General features: G+C 27.5%; 1 protein-coding gene and 1 pseudogene across 2 annotated transcripts in view; both read right to left on the minus strand.

The window, feature by feature from the left end:
- Positions 1-12,427, minus strand: part of LOC132948909 (limbic system-associated membrane protein-like) — a 248,434-nt gene that overhangs the window by 24,536 nt on the left and 211,471 nt on the right. The window lies entirely within an intron of this gene.
- On the minus strand, positions 7,109-8,136 carry LOC132949601 (uncharacterized; annotated as a pseudogene).

Here is a 12,427-nt window from a genome sequence, read left to right on the forward strand (position 1 = left end):
AACAAATTCCAAAACCGGTCAAACAAATTCAAACAAATAACGTACTAAATATTGGCAAAAGAAAAATTTCAAAAAGTCGATTATTTACCTATGAGGGGGGCTGGGGAAACGTTTCCTCAGCCCCCCACGGGTAAATTGAATTTTCCGGGGTACCTGATGTCAAACAAATTCTGATTCGGGTCAAACAAATTCAAACAAACAACGTACTAAATATTGGCAAAAGAAAAATTTCAAAAAGTCGATTATTTACCTATGAGGGGGGCTGGGGAAACGTTTCCTCAGCCCCCCACGGGTAAATTGAATTTTCCGGGGTACCTGATGGCAAACAAATTCTGATTAGGGTCAAACAAATTCAAACAAACAACGTACTAAATATTGGCAAAAGAAAAATTTCAAAAAGACGATTATTTACCTATGAGGGGGGCTGGGGAAACGTTTCCTCAGCCCCCCACGGGTAAATTGAATTTTCCGGGGTACCTGATGTCAAACAAATTCTGATTCGGGTCAAACAAATTCAAACAAATAACGTACTAAATATTGGCAAAAGAAAATTTACGAAAATTGATATGTGGGGGGCTGGGGAAACGTACGTGTGTTTTTAAATTACTATCCAATCCATAATCATGGATTTAAAGTCTACATTTTTTTTTATGCTATAACAAAATATAATATAAAGGAGAAATATTTTCAGACAATTAAAAAAAATAAATATATTTATAGATTCGTATAACGAAAATACATTATGACGAGATATCAACCATCCATAACAAAACATATCTTATAACAGATGATTTCCAGTGCTATGATTACAACTCTAGACATTGTCGTGTAGATACTGCTAAAAAAATGTTTTTTAATTAATTGCCCATTTTTAAGTGACTTCTAATTTCGATTTTTAAACTAAACACATCTGTTTCGATATTATTTGTAGAATAAACATTTTTGCAAATGTTCAAAGTTTAAACAATTAACGGGATTGTACATACATATTATTATTGTTATGTAGATAACAGTAAAGCGAACAAATTGAAATATTTTCAGAGATAAAAAAATAAATCAACGAGCAGTCGTTTTGGTAATAACCCTCTCGTAGGTAATTAATGTTGCACGCAGTGCGAGGTCAACTCAAGCTTCTACTCTGCGTTATATATTATTATGTGCGTGTAATATACGTTTGGTGGGCTGTTGCCGTCATGTGGCATCATGTTCGCAATTATTTAAATAAGCTATTCCGTAATGGAGTTAATCATAATTTAATATATGCATTTTTTTTTGTGTTTCCACTGCGCATTTCTTTCTATAAACAAATCATGATTATTTCCATTTTTTTTTCAAATTAAACGTGTAACAGTAACTAAAAGTGTTAATAATAAAAATTATCTGCATGTTTTTGTTTGGGGATGGTTCGTATAAATAATAATTATAATGCGTTTTATTTCTTACGGTTCGTAAAATAACACGACTTAAAAAGAGGGATGTCTAATTATTATTAAATAAGTAGTATTTAAAAAAAAACCGGGGAAGTTGCCACCTATATGTAGTATGATTGTTGTAGGTGTCCGACTACTGTCGAGTGTTCCTCTTTTTGGAGTATACATTCAGTATGTCACTGTAATGGATGTGTGGAATTTTTAGTTGAATGATTAATTAGTGCACACGTTTCTGGGCGGGGACTGTATATCTTAGTCTATACTTCTATTTTATAGTAAATGTATACAACGTTATTGTTAAGTGTTAACTTATATCGTAAAAGCCAATGCGACGTACCATAAAACGGTATGAATAAGTTTGTATTATGAATAGTTTAAAATTAATCAAAATATTAATGTAATCAAGTCTGGTAAATAATAATGTACACAGTGATGAAAATTCTGAAGAATTCTGAGTATAAATATAATATGGTGAATAATTCAAGTCTTTAAAATTATTCACTATTGAATAGCAGCATTACAAAAAAATTAAACTCCCATGTTTTATTATTTTTTTCCCCGTTTTTCACCATAATTTTAAACAGTACTTACTCAGAATTTACCGACTGAATCAATTATTTAAGTTGGAAATCCAAGAAATGTTGATGCTACTAAGGCATCGACAGACAAACACACACACATTGTAAAGCCAACAAGTCATATTCATAATCTCTACTCTTGGAATCTAAAATGCTTTTAATGTTTTTAATTTATAATTTTAAATTAGGTACCTCCTTACATTATAAAAAACAACTCAGCCAATGAAGTACGATATTGCATTTAATTAATAACTGTTGGTTTGAAATAAAAATATGTTGTATGTATATTGTATATTTTATTTAACTAACGTTAAAAAAATATAGACGACCGCGACAGTACACATAAATAAGTCTGTTGAAATTTCAATATTTCCGTATCGAGAAACAGACCATAATTTATATATTGTCATATTCGTGTACAAAACTATATAGCTGTTCTTATATTCAGTAATATGTTCTTCATGTTAACAATATATTACATTATTACATAAACATACAATGGAAAAAACTCCGTTTCGGATTTGAGTGGCTACGAAAGAGGGTTATTTTTCTTATCCACCGAAATATATACACATTTTTTTTATAATAAATAACACATAAACCAGAGGAGAATTATTCGAAATTTATGGCTATTCGAAAACAAGAAGTAGAAATTCGAAAACAAGAAGTAGTAACTCGCTACGAAAAGTAGTTCGTTGTTTACTATTAACGCCATAATAGTCCGAAAACTATTTGATAAAAACATTGATTAAAATGTCTGTCTGCGTGTAGAAGAAGGCGTACATACGAGCATACAAAATATATTCGTTTTGCTACACATTCAATAAAATATAAGCAGACGCATATTAAACAGGGTGGGGAGGGTAGTAATAAATAAATAAATAATCGAAATATTCGTTTGAAAGCAACATTTTTGCCACTTTATAACATGAAACTGTATCAATAACATAACGACTCATTCACTTTTTTTTATTTTTTTTTTTATTTTAGAACTACTAGTAAAAACTATGATAGTTTGACAATTACAATATTAAAATTACATAATTAAAGTATATGATAATATTTAACATACAATAAAATAGGTAAGCACAATAATTGACATTTATATATAGTCATACCTAAAGAAGCCAATTAAGGCAGATACAAAAAATGAATTGATACATTATTAGGTATGATAAGCTGAACGGAAATAATAATTAAGTAATGCGATAAACAGAAATTTAGGTTAAACGTTTTTGCAGGAGAGTCATTCACTTATTCTGACGAATTACGGTTTTTTTTTTTATAAATTCGTATAATATAAACACAATAAATTATATAATATATAAATACTATTATCTACTTCTTTATGCCAAAGCTTGTGACGAAGTAGAAAGTTAACTTTTAACAATCTGAAGTTGGAATAAGTATAACTTAAAATAAAAAATAAAATTGTTCATACATTTTTTTTATTATTATTTAGTTAAGTCTCAGCATCTGACCAATTGACCGGGGTTTAATTAACTTATAATATATTTATATAAACAGTTTTTTTCTTCATATTATAATAAAATATTAGTTATACTCGAAATGTATTATTCGTTACAGTGATGTTGGTTTTAAGTATGCTATTATGCAATATATTATAATTATCTATCTTTACTAATATCTATCGTTCATATTTCTTTAACGATGTTTTAATAATATAACCACAATATTATGAGTTTGTGTTAGGTTTTTGTATGCAGTATAATATTATAATCCTTATAACTTCTTTGTGCCTATACTTCTAAAAACTGTACAGATAATTTAAGTATACTTTATATCATAATATAGTTTGTTCGTAAAATATTTTATTTCATGTGAAAGAAAACATTTGAAACTACACTCAGGTACCTAATTGAACAAAATATACATTATTGTTAGTATAAAAATATGAAAACAGTTTTTTACGAGTTATTATATTTTCATAATTTGAATTAATTGATAAATATATACATATATACTAAAATAGTTCTATATATATTTTATAATAAAATGTATATAATATATTATAATCGAACGTGTCTTCACTAAATTACCGACTCATCTGACTGACTGATTAACATAGAGCCTAAATAAATAGAGACTTTAAATTGTCTTTTGTCATGGGATTTTTGTACCACTTACACGATGTGTAAGGATACTAACAAAAACATTTTCTGAAATTTGTATTTTGAAAATGTACTCAAAAATAGAAATTTTTTATTATTAATTATTGCCATTGGTGACTTACAGATTATAATAATTATAATAGAAAATATTAGAAATAATTTTTTTTTTGTACAAAAAACGGTTGCCATTGGTCACTTAGACAGTCAGACAGATGAGGTAGAATCATTCATCAAATCGTCACGTTTACAATGCCTAGATTAGAAACTATATCTTAAAATCAAAAGTATGTTCGTAGATTATATACTCAAAACTCTCGACTGACTTCGACGTAAATCTCATAGATTTTTCTTGGAGATATCAGAAAATGTTGGAGAGTAGATTGAACTACGTTAAAAATTGTGCCAAGTGCTAAGTAGTAAATCCAATTCACGACTAGCGTTGGCCTTCTGGGTAGAAATTGTTCACAACTTGATGCACACCAACCCCATGAACCCTATACACTCTATAGGGTAGCGTTCAGATCGCGAAAAAATATTAATTTTTTTATTGCCATTGGTTAAGAATTATATTGCTTATTTAATTAGTAGAAATATGGTATATACATTTTCTTAAAATATATTTATAAAAAAAAAACAATAATTTGGCACAGACATCGCCGGGTGGAACAGTCAACATATTATATAATATTCATTCATTACAAGGTAAAGTCCAACAGACAACAATATATTTACTTTTATATTTATCATTATGTAACAGATAGTACTATAGTCGTATAGAGAACAGAAACGTGTAAGATTTGAGACGGATAATAATATTGGCAAACTGACAACGGTTAAGATAAGATGAGCAGACTATCAGCGGTGGATCACACGTACTTAAGATTGTGATAACTGTATAACCGGGACTCAGATTTTAATGTGCGTTGCATTTTATTCAAATGGTATACGATGAACGTTTTGGTACAAATCTGATTCATGTCTAGTTAAATAAATATATTGTGTGTTCAATTTTTGCTTTATTTTTATAAAAGTAGTTATATGTATTCTAAGGCATTTTATAATATGTATATTTAAATTTAAAAATTGTGTATCAAAATTAATGACTTTTTATATATTATATTCTACCATTTCAACTATCGACGAAAATAATTAGCAGTTTAAATATATCTAATCTTGCTTTTGAAATTCCATACTACTAATACAACCGATATGAGTCAACAATCAATATAACCTGATTGTTAGTTTGTGTTTACAAATAAATCAAATTCAGCATCGTCAAATAAATTATACACATATAATATCACCTAATTAGTAATAAATAATATTAAATTCAAAATAATATGAAGATAATATTATATTGTATGTTAAATTTTGAAGGTTATAAAAGTACACCGAGTGCATTTTTTAGAAAACTTTATAAGGACATTATTTTTAATTTCTAAGTCATAAAATTCCCATCATAACATTATAACCACAAAATAAAATACCAAAATTATATGAAACCTATTATCTGAGGGGTTAAATATTTTTTAAATTAATTAAATAAAGATTCCATAATTGTTTATCGTCTCCGCGAAATCAACATTTATCCTATTTATCAATTCGTGGTCAATGGTCATTCATGTAAACACATGAAACGTAAATCGTAAATGACATACAATATTATTTAATAATAATATTAGATAAATAACTATTTTATAAATAAATAACACTATAGAAAGTGTCATCAATCATAGGTAGCTTATTTCATCAGTTTCATCCTGGCATGCTCTTTATTCACTTATCACGTAATTTTGATATAAACTATTGTATACAACATAAAAAAAAATCTTTAAAAATTTTATTGCATAACGTTTTCATTACCATTTTTGGTAAGATTGTTTTTGTAAAATATAACAGTTATAGCTTATGAGGCAAATTAGTTTTTAATAGATAAGTAATGTGTTACTATGCGATACGAAATGGCGTTGTGTGTGCATTTATTGGTATGGCCATAATTGCTTAAATCCGGCTCTATTGACTACGATTTTTTTAAATACCAATGACATGTTCCATACACCGTTAAACTCAAATTTAGGATATTTACGTTTATTTTTTAAACAATAATTTATTGAAGTATTTAAAAACGTAGTATTAAAAGGTAAATATATAATGTATTTGATTAATAAAACTCATAAATTATAATCATAAAAATGTTTCATTCTTACTATTTAAAAAACAATTTATGCTTAAAGATTAAAAAAAAATCGTATTTATATATTTACGATAAACAATTTTTATATAATATATTTTATTTTGGTAATTCTAATTTTTTTCTTCTTTTCAAAGTCTTTAACACAAAAGTTTTTAGCCTAGTGTAATATTTTAAATTGCCCTTATTTTTTTCATCTTCAGTTTGCTACTGAAATTATAAACATTTAATGTTTAAATTAAAAGTTACATAATTAATATTTTGAATTTCATAGTCTGATATAGATACTTAAGTAAAAGAAAATATATTATATTATTATGTTTAGAGTTGTATAGTACAATGCTGCTAATAGTTTTTACTGATATGAACGCTATGAATTTACCCAACTTTCATGAGCGGAATACATATTTTATAGGTTATCCCTTGACAATTCAATCATCTCGTATGTACTTATAGAAAGTAAGAAAAGTTAGGATACAGGGAATAATATATATAAAATATATAGTTTATATTATAATAACATATACACATACAATTATTGTGCGTTATTAGTTACTCATAAGTATTATAACAACTATAATAAACCATACAAAATTAAAAAAGTATAGAAACCTCCAGAAATATTTCCATCATATTTTATTTTTTATAACTTAGACTTAAACATTTTAGAGCTATAGACTATATTTTATGGTAGCGGTGTCATATGCTATCTACGCACTGAATGTTATCTACATATTGCTATTTACGTATATGAAAATAGTCAATGAATGTTCTTAATTAAAGTTGAAAAGTATTTTTCATATCAATAAAAAATGTTTCGAACGTATTTGTTGTGTTTATGGAGCGCCACCATTCTTCTTTAAGCTGCCTTTCCAGCAAATTAGTGGCACCATGCGATTTTATACCATATTTCACCTTTATATGTTGCCAATAACATTCCATAGTTTGAGTTTCAGCTCCTTTTTGTGGATCAATGAAATTAATTTTATGATTTACGGTATTGTGGGTATAGCCATGATCGTTTAAACAGCTGTAAGCTTTCCATTCATCTGAAAAAATGGTCGTCCCTGGCTCAATTTCTCTTTTAATAATTGGAAGCAAAGTGGCGCGGTCTCTTTTTTGAACGATAAACAACCGACGTTCTACTATATTATCACGTCTACAACACATTAATTTCGATTAGTTATTTCAGTATCAGTATCAGAACTGTTAGATCCTGATTCTACAATTTCTTCTCTAGGTTGACGATCTCCTAGACGTAGGCGACCACGGTTATACTTCCGCTTGCCTTGAAATAAAGATTCGTCTATTTGCACTACGAATCCTACACCACCCGTTTTCGTACGTTTTTCAAATTGGTCAACACAAATATCACGGCAAAGATTGTACCAATCCGACACGGTGTGTTGACTTCTGCCTGTCCATTTCATAATTTGAATTACTTGCATACCATGTGCCCAATACCATACGAGCTCTACTATCTGGCATAAACTTAATCCGCTATTACATTTTCCATTAATATCGACATAGGTAAAAAACGGATTTTTTTTACGAATAGACTGATAGGTTTGACAACCACGTGTTTGGCAACGTAAGTATTTTGTTTTCACAAATTGCCCATCGGAATCTTGTTTGCGGCTATTTTTATAACATTCCTTGAGAACGCCACCACACACTTCATTGCTAATATTATTGATTTTTTCACAAAATTCTTGTTTAGGCAAGACACCTTTTTGTTTTAAAAAATTCACACTACTATCATCAGTATAAATAATATGTCTATATAAATCACCAATTGAAGACATTTTGAACGCAATACAAATGACAAACACACGCGAATAATTCACAGACCTAACTAATCGTTAAAAACCCGTGGGATCTAACTTTGTACTTTGTAGAGTGTAGATAAATATTTGTAGATAGCATACGACACTAGTATTCAGTGCGTAGATAGCATACGACACCGCTACCTATTTTATTAACAACATTTATAAATTCCGATCGTTCATTGCCTTGTTGCCTTCATCTAAACTACAGAATGTTTTTCATGAAAAATCAGTTTTATTGATAACAATGATAAACCGACATAGGTAGTAATCACTTTAGGGATCCGAACGAAGTACGAGTACCTACCTTTAAAACCCTATTATATCCCCGTCGTTTCCACTCGTTTGTGCTCATATTTCATTACGATGTTATCCAATATTACTATTTATGATATGTCTATATTTTTTTTTCTTATATTCTCGTTATTCTATAAATTATTATAATTATTATAATTATTTTATGACGTGCACTAATGCCTAAAAACTGTATACACATAATAGTGTGCTTTTTCGATTATGAGTTTTATTTATATGTGATTGCCATGGAAAAGACATTTAATAACGAAAGAACCCATCGAATTATGACTATCTCCTTATCTTCTATAGCTTATTCATTTAAGTCATTGATTTTTAAGTTACGTGTAACAATAATGTCTGTTAATATCATAATCAAATGACTAACTTAAATAAAAAAGCAGAAACTGGGGAAATAATAATAAAACGTAGTGGTAACGCTTTCTTATATATCGATTTCCTAGAAAGTTTATCATTGAGGGTAACAAAAATACTAGGAAAATCATCAATAAACAATATTGTGTTTCTACGTTTTTGTTTTATTTTTCATTGGAATGTATTATTACAATTTATTTTTTTCTCTACAATATTGTTATTTAAATTGAATTTTATACATTTTAAGAAATTTATTACAAGCTAATACAATTTATTTTTTAAAAATACTATATTACATTTTTATATTAATTCATTAAAAATATCCTTATTTTTTTATTCGTTCACTGAAAAATATTTATTGAATGTCACTATTTTAGAGCGTCAGGCATCCGTTTTTGGAGTACTTAAGTAACGCGTAACACGTTGTACAAAGTTCAATAAATTGATTAGTGTTTTAGTATATTAAACAATATTCATACCTATTGGAGGCTATTATGTTTGCGTCCTAATATTTAATTTAATTGTAACAACTTATAAATAATAATAAGATAATATGTTCTAATAAGTGTACTATGCACTAATATGGATCGCCATAAGGATTTGATCTCCAACATAATTTGATTGTATATTTTTAAGACAATTTTTTCTTTGCGTTTTATATACCTACAAACATTGGAATATCATAATAATTTTGAAGTTGATACTTATATTATACTATCTTAAATAAGTAATATACAATCAGTTATCACAATAATCATAATAATATAACAATATTATGCTAAGGGTAATAAATAAAACACGAGTATATTTGAAGAGTGAAGCCACCCAATAGACACTTTCAAAAGTTCATACTTAAAAGCGTTTAATCATAATATAAAAATGATTGTACGTTTACTTACTATTGTTTCCCAACACAATGCATTTTAATAATACCATAACTTATACACAAGAAATCAAACAAATAAAATGTCTGTTACAAATATACGGGTTTCCAATTTCTTATGCAATTCAATTTTCCACTAGTGTGGATAATCATATAATTTATGTGCCAACGGTAAAATGTTGATGTAGTGCTATTGTATGTATTTAATGTTTGAGCAAAAACACGTTGTTTCTGCTACACTTTTGAAAATACTTACATGACCAAACACCTTCAACCTGTATTCCTGGTACATAATGTTTTATATTGTAACAAAATATGATCGATTCGTTGATAATTATTGTGTGTGATCATATTAATATGGTTTAGGTACTTTTGACTTTCGAGGTATGGTTAAATAAAATGATAACTTGAAAAATGAAATAGTATATTGTGTGGCAAGGGCGGGAAGTGAGGTATTTCAGTCGCGGGCAACTGTCATTGTAAAAATATATTAGGAGCTTTGAATTACATTTTCAAGCTTTTTTACCCAATAAATAACTTTTTATTGACATTCATAGAAAAAAAAAATTTGAAACTTAAAATTTCCGTAAATAGTCAAAACAAATAAATATTTTTTTTGAAACTTGTATCGTGTATAAACAATGGTAATCTAAACAACTAGTGAAAATTTCATGTACATACGGTCATTTTCTTAGAGCTACACTTAAAACCAAAATCGATTGTGTCAAAACCCATTTGCCTTTTGAACTTTTGTCTAAAATTTCCCGTTTTTCTTTAATATTTTATTTGTTTTTTCCGTCGCCTTTTGAAAACTACTGGGAATTTTAAATGTCGACCTCCCAATGCATCAACTAGATTCACTTTTCCGTTGAACAAGATACTGTTGAAGAAAATCTAAGCAGTTTTACTGCCCCCAACAGTAATGCCTATTGACAGACATAAAAAAAACACATCATTGTAAAATCAATACATTCATTGCTCCGCAAAAAAATCTAAAACAACTAAATGATAAGTTTGAAAAAAAATACTTTGTCTATTTTTATATTATGTTTGCTGATTAACACTATCAAAACATCACTATAATATAATTTTTTCGCAATTCATTTCAATCACACATAACTACTGACTAATTTGATCATTTGTGAATCAATATACTCACGTACCTGTTCTATTTCAATCAAATTAGTCCATAACTATTTAATAAATTGTGAGTATATTTAAATATGTACCTATTCTATTTAAGTTTATAAAATTATGGGTTATGAAGTTTCATTTACTCACTAAATCATCGATTCTTGGTGATTCATTTTAATTTCCGTTTCGTTTAACATTGAATTCGTTATTAATTTTGTTCTTTACCACAAACAATGTGCCATTCAGTTTAAATTTAAGCTATCGCACTTAATTGAACTCTATTCATTGGTTTTTGTTTCTGATTGGTGATTAGAGTAAGTACTCATATTTTTGTTTTTAAAATGTAACCAATAGTGTTTTTGAGTAATATAGTCAAATACCCATTTTTATAATATTGTACACCGTTGGTTGAATGTAAATTTTTTTTTTATCTGAAGAATTATTTTTATATATTTTGACATTTCGCAGTACAATCTTATAAAATGTTTTTTTTTTATAAATAATAAAATACCATAAATGCGTGTCGATGAACTGTAAAAACTAAACAAACAAATTACCATAATTTTATGAGTGTACTCCGAGTAGACTACATTTAAATCTAAACTAACAAATATAAGGCAAACTACAATCTAAAAATAAAACTTAGCTTACAAAAGAAAAAAAAATAATGGTAGAATTTATTATGTTTTCTTATTTTATGTAATATAGTAACAACAATGTCATAGTAAACAAGATAACTATATAAACTAATAATTATTGATTTAACAAATTAAAAACAAGTTTTTTTAACGTCTTTTGAATTAAAATTATATGCATTTTGGAAGTCTTATACCATAAAAATGAATGGAATTCTACCAAAAAAAGTTTTCAGCTGTTCATTTATCTTGTGACTTATCTCGTTACACCCTCAGTTTGACGAAACATATTAGAATATTATTATGGTTATTTAAAGTGTCAACCATTCAAAGAAATTCGATATAGTATAATAATTCTGAACCAATTGACTTATCCTTAAATAATGAAGCATGAAAATATGCATTACAAGATATGCTAAATGCTTGTTGAATAATTTACATTTATCTATCGTTTTATTGATGTTTATTTACAGTTTTCTGAAAAACTAGTATACATCATAAGAAATATGAAAAAAACATGTGTAATATGATATTAATATCTAAATATCTAAAGTAAAATTTGTACTAAATTTATTTTAATTTCTCAAAAAAAATGTTCATCAATAGTTAACGCAAATTTGTGAAATCAATAGTTGTCTAGCAACAGTACAGAATATATACTCTCCATTGTAGTTGTTAAGACTGACGAGTGAAATAGTAAATATATTTTTTTTAATTCGATACTTAGGTAGGTTAACTCACAACTCATTCATTTGTACCTCGTGAATTTGCAATTTGACGAAAACAAAAATAACGCACTTACTCAAAGTCATCGTTCCGTATTTGAATATATTGTACTGTTTAAGTATAGGTACCTATATAGACATGTAATTACATGTCAAGCTTATTAAAAGTGTTCACAAAAACGCCAAGGAATTGCTCGGAGTAGGTACACTAATTATTATACTCA

Source organism: Metopolophium dirhodum, chromosome 7, assembly GCF_019925205.1.
Source record: "Metopolophium dirhodum isolate CAU chromosome 7, ASM1992520v1, whole genome shotgun sequence".
NCBI lineage: Eukaryota > Metazoa > Arthropoda > Insecta > Hemiptera > Aphididae > Metopolophium > Metopolophium dirhodum.